The sequence below is a fragment of the Rhinolophus sinicus genome, linkage group LG03 (genome assembly GCF_036562045.2).
Source record: "Rhinolophus sinicus isolate RSC01 linkage group LG03, ASM3656204v1, whole genome shotgun sequence".
Lineage (NCBI taxonomy): Eukaryota > Metazoa > Chordata > Mammalia > Chiroptera > Rhinolophidae > Rhinolophus > Rhinolophus sinicus.
This window is the reverse complement of record NC_133753.1, coordinates 168471545-168477598: the sequence shown is the minus strand read 5'-3', so window position 1 is coordinate 168477598 and position 6054 is coordinate 168471545. Positions and strand designations below refer to the sequence as shown.

At 33.8% G+C, this 6054-nt stretch overlaps 1 non-coding gene across 1 annotated transcript; it reads right to left on the bottom strand.

Annotated features, from left to right (window-relative positions):
* Window positions 1-5264: 5264 nt before the first annotated feature.
* On the bottom strand, window positions 5265-5371 carry LOC141570839 (U6 spliceosomal RNA). Its single transcript, XR_012495290.1, has one exon. It is a non-coding gene; the product is annotated as a U6 spliceosomal RNA (small nuclear RNA).
* Window positions 5372-6054: the final 683 nt, after the last annotated feature.

The window sequence follows — 6054 nt, the reverse complement described above, 5'->3', positions numbered from 1 at the left end:
GCCAAAGGACTACCAGAGGCATTAGAATCCTAAGAAGGAGACTGCAAAACACTATGCATCAAAAAATGGTAATTTACCTGCCCCCTTAAGAAGAAGTCAAATCGTGATGTCAGGTTCAAATTGTGCTACTAGATAACGCCTGGCTCAGACTTCAGTGTTTTCTTGGAGAAAGTGTTTGAACAGGGGCAAAGCTGAAGTCAAGAAGTTCTGGGGAAATGAAGTTCCTGAAGATGGAATGTGATTGCAAAAGTGTATTTTCACGTGGCCAGGGGAGGTCAGCAAAGCAAAACAAAACCAACAAACAAAACCCTGAAAGGCTGAATACAGAAGTATTTCCTATTTGGAAACACTGCGATTTTTTCTTTAGTCCAATCTCTCTCTCTCTCTCTCTCTCTCTCTCTCTCTCTCTCTCATTCTCTCTCCCTCCCTCCCTCCTCCTTATTTCCTCCCTCCTTTTTCTTTAAAGGAACCAAGAGAATATAGAAGCTGTGGTGTAACAGAAGGTAACATAAGAAATTTATATTTCATATGCTAATTTTTGTACTTTCAAAAATACCCCACTTCTCACCACCCCAGTTCCTCTTACCACTGGCTCTTACTGTCCTTGTTGCCCTAAAACAAAACAAAGAAACAAAAAAAACTGAGTACCTCTAAATCTTTGAAACTTTAAGGCAAAATAACTTGGTTTTGTGCCTTAGAAAATACCATTTTATGTTCTATGCAAAATATTTCTGTGGAACTTGAGAAAAATTATTTATAAAATGGGGAATTGCCCTGACTTTCATATATGCTGTAATAAGTTTAACTAGAACATGTTCCTTTCTTGAAATGTAAAATGGCATACAATTTTTCTGTATACATTCCTAATGTTTTAAAGCTCCTTTAAAATTTACTAGCAATACATAGTCAAAAGTGATAGAAAACATTTTCACTTTACGTAGAGACTTGTGCTATGTTTATCTCTGAAGATACATTTAAAAGAAGTGTTTTCTGTATAGTGATTGAAGAAAAATTTTAAATGCAGTTAAGCATAAATAAAATAATTTAAATAACTTGTAATACCACCATCATAGAGAAGGTAATTCCAACAAATTTATTTTACTTTATTCTATGTCTTATAATCAAAGGACGAGCTAACACCAAATTTTAATGGCGTGTTACCATTAAACCTTTGTGTTATTAAAGGTTGTTTTTGACCCATGAGGACCATTCTGAGTCTTTCTCATTATTTTCTTGGTTCTGAGAACAGCCTAGAATTTCAAAAAGAGATTTAAAGAGAACTGTTACTATGTGAAGCTCAAGTTTTCCAACTAACGTGAATGGACAAAATTCCTATCTTGGCCTCCTCTTGCAGTAGGCAGCTAATGAGCATCTCTTCGACTGTGCTATACTGATTCTTCTTCTTGTCCTACATTTCTTTCTACCATCTTCTGTGCTAACAATTCTTTTATTGCCATAGTGATGTCTACACCATTTCTCTACTTACTAAATCTCGCTTGAAGTGATTATATTTGTGCCGGGATTCTTCTGCCCTTTAAAACAGATGGTTGTAATTTTTAGGCTGAAAAGACAGCCATCACAGTTTGCAAATTCTGGAATAAACACATATGTGGTATACACCTGCCAATAAGAATAAAGCTATTTTTTATTCCCTAATGAAAACACAAGCAAAATATATATTTGGAAATCTGCCACTGGACTCAATTAAACACACACACATGCACACACATGCACACACTAACATACACACAGAGCCAACACTTCAACTTGAGAGACTTAAGATAAAAATTTGCTTACTTAATGCTAACTTGTGATAGAATATTTAATTACTTCAATCATATTTATTAAAAACATGAAAGAAACTTATAACTTATTTTGAATTTTCTGGAATAGCTGATATAAGATCTTTAATTAATTCAGAATGTAAATCTATGTTACTGTCTTTAAAAGGTTAGTTAATGAAATTGCAATACCATAATCAGATATTTAGTGGAGTTTAAAATTTCCTCTAAAGCAAGATTTTTAAAAATTAATTAAACAGGTCAGTTTAGTAATGATCCTCATGCAAGGAAGTATCAGTAGTGTTTTGACACATTCTCTATCATTCAAGTTTATGCACTGTTTACTTTTTAGGCAAGGGTGGACAACAGGCAGAAAACACATGCCATGCGAAGGAGGAAAAAATGAATCTGTGAGCACTACAGAGCCAATAACGTGTTTTAAGCAGATACCATGTTTCCCTGAAAATAAGACCTAGGCAGCCATTCAGCTCTAATGCGTCTTTTGGAGCAAAAATTAATATAAGACCCGGTCTTATTTTAGTATACTACAAGACTGGGTCTTATATACTATACTATACTATACTATACTATACTATACTATACTATACTATACTATACTATACTACCAGGTCTTATATTAATTTTTGCTCCAAAAGATGCACTAGAGCTGATTCTCTAGCTAGGTCTTATTTTCAGGGAAACACAGTAGATTACATGGTAATATTTGCCTTTTAAATATCAGTAGTCAAAAAAAGGAGATTATGAATTTTAGGAGATTATTGAAATAATCCTCGTTTTCACCGCAAATCCTGTAGCAGATAAAGGGTGGTAGAATGATTTGGAAGAAAAAATTTGAGGAATATTTAGAAGGAGGGATGAGAAGGAGCTCCTTATTGGGAAGGCAGACTGGTTATTGGGAAGCATAGTAAGAGAGGAGAATGAGACAATAATCACCTTCAGCGGTCAGGCTTCGGTGATAGGAAACTGGAAATGCCAACCATGAACAGAAGGGATTTAAGAGAAGGAACAATCCCATGGGAGTGTCAGGCATGGGCAATAATAATGAATTCAGTTATGGAAATAGGGTTAAAAGTGTGGACGCATCCAGTGAAGAAGTTGGATATGTGCCTTGAGCTTAGGGAAAGTTGGTTGGAGTTTTGTAGATAAAGCCATAAATAGGAATAAAGTTGATCAGGGAGACACTGTAGAGTAATGTAGGAAATTGGTCACAAGAACAAGCTTATTATGGAGGCCATGGGAAGAGCACTATTAAGAGCAAATCAGATTAGATAAAGGAAGAAAACAAAAGAATAATGTTGTATTGTGGAAACAGAGTAAAGAATTTGATTTCAGTAGAGAGAACTAGTAAGACCTATTTTGGGATAAATATATCTATACATTTACATTAATAATTATATATATATATATATACACACACATATCCATCATGTGTTTATATATACCTACATGTTTGTGTATATATAGACATATATTTTATATAAATATATATAAAATCATATAGTTCTATTTTATATTAGGTGCACATATAAGGCATATATAACTAATATATTTATATATCACAAAAGTTTTATATATATATTCATGATATGTGCATTACATATGTGTACTATATATGCATATATGTATATACACAGATAATGGATATATATTGTCATTAGTTATGCATATACTGGGGGTGCCAAAAAAATGTATACACCTGACTTGTATTAATCTTTTGTTATTGGTATATATTGAGTATTACAATTTTAAGACAGTTTTTTCCTTTCTTAAAATACATATACATTTTTTGGCACACTCTGTATAATACATTTATGCATGTGTGTGTGTGTGTGTGTTTGTGTGTGTATATAGGGATGCCAAAAAATGTATACACATTTTAAGAAAGGAAAAAACTATATTAAAATTGTAATACTCATTATATACCAATAACAAAAGATGAATACAAGTCAAATGTGTGTGTGTATATGTGTGTGTGTGTTTACCCCAGTATAAATCTTTATCTGCAGTCTGCTGCACTAACACACACACACTAAAGAGGAAAAATTGAGTTGAATATTTGGTTGAATTTAACAGCCACAAAAAATAGAATAAACAATTCTTTCAGTAGCTTCTCTGAGTTTTTGGCTTTTAATATTAGCATTCCCAAAAGTTGCAATTTACTTGCAAAAAAATTAACATGCTATCAGTTAAAAAGATTAACAAATTACATTCTGTTTTCCAAAGTAATTGTATTTCTCTTTCTATTCAGATGTCAGTTCAATCTATAGACTTATTTACATACATATTATTAGCTAGGCATTCAAATTGTGCTGAGTTTAATAATAATATTAATAAGGCATGGATCATACATTAGAAAGCATATTGTCCAGTGTGAATAGAAGACATGTAAATGCCAATAAATGGTAATAAAAGCAACAATAGAAAAATATGCAATATCCAGGAAGAACTTAGAGGAGAAGGTGAATTTATTCATTAGTTGTTCATTTATTCCTTGTTTACTCAAGAATAGATTTAAAGTGGGTCGCAACAACATGAAATAAAAGGAAAAATGAATAATGTAGTGAATTCAGAGAAAAAAGCTTAAATAATTTGAAGTCAACAGTAAATGGATGTACAGAATACAGAGTTAAGGTCTAGAAAACGCTGAAACAGGCCACTAGTTAACCTATAGGCTTTCTAGAAGAGAGGCAAAAATGAGAACATAATTGCACTATTCATATTACCTACAAAGAAAAAGAAAACAAACGTATTCCTTGTGCTAAATAGTTTTTCCTCACAGGTAGTCAAGAAAAGAGAACAATACACCATCACCAACATCATCCGTCTATTAAAGAGATTTCACAGGGTTATTTCTTACCGTGACTCTTAGCATGGGCCAATGATTACATGTCAAATTACATTGGATAAAAACAGTTTTATGAGAGAATAAACCATATGGTCCAGATGTGTAGATTTCTGTTTGTGTGCTTTATTCCAAGGATAGATATTTTTGTGACTATAGTAACACATGGACTATATTTCACTCAAACAATCCTTTGCAAATTTATATTGTCCAACCAAGTATTCAGATAGTATTAAGACAGCACTGAGTTCAAGGTTATAATCCCTGACAATAACTTAGGGTACAACTATTTCAGTCTACTGATTAAATAATGGAAGTGCCTAAATCCCTTAGGGGGTGAGATGGATGCAGATGAAAGGGAGCATGGAATTTTAGCTGTTTTTTTTTTTTTTTTTTAAATTCTGGTAAAATACACATAACAGAAAAGGTGTTATAGTAACCAATTTTAAGTGTACAGTTCGGTGCCATTAAGTGCATTCACATTGTGGTGCTACCATTACCACCATCCCTTCACAAAACTCTATCCATGCCCCCTCTCGGCAACCTAACTACCATTCTACATTCTGTCTCTATGAATTTGACTACTCTAGGGACTTCCTGTAAGTGAAATCATACAGTATAAAAACATGGAACAGCTTCATGAATTTGCATGCCATCTTTCTTCAGGGGCCACGCTAATCTTCTCTGTATGCTTTCTATTTTAGTAATGTGATGCTAAAGTGAGCGCCTTAGCTGGTTTTGGAGGAGAGACGAGGAGCATATCAGACTTCAAATAAGGGAAGCTCCTATACAAAGGTAGGTTGGTCTAATACTGTTTTCTGTGGTGCTGAAGACTGAGGTGAGGAGGGATGCTGAAAGAGGTGAGGTTAAAGAGACTGGAGGAAACCAGATTCCCAAAAGCATTGTAAGCCTTGTGTAAGAGCTTGGGTTTGCATGCAATGAGAAGGGAATAGGAAATTAAAATCTGTGTTTTAGAAAAATGAACTCCAGAAAACAGGGAAAACTGGAAGAGGATAAAATTTGAGACAGGAAAACCACTTTGAGGACAATGGCAACTATCTTGGTAATGTGTTTCTTTTCTCCTTTTTTAGTTGTTGCACATTACTAGTGCGGCAGAGTGGGTATTACAGGATTGTAGCTCGTGAAAATGTGTGTCTGTGCAGTGGAACTGAGGTCTTCAGCCATAATCTTCCTTTCTGAGCTTAGAAGAAAACTTTTGACATATTTGAAAATTTCGCAAAGGATCCAGAAAAGCCAAAGTCAAAGTCTAAATTTCATATTTTAATCCAGGAAAGCACTTTTGGGGTGGCATTTCTCCCCACTGGTCTCTTTTTTCTCTTCAGATGGTTTGTGTAGCAAATTAAATGTGCTAATTGTGCTAATTCATTAACTATATAATTTTTCTGGAGT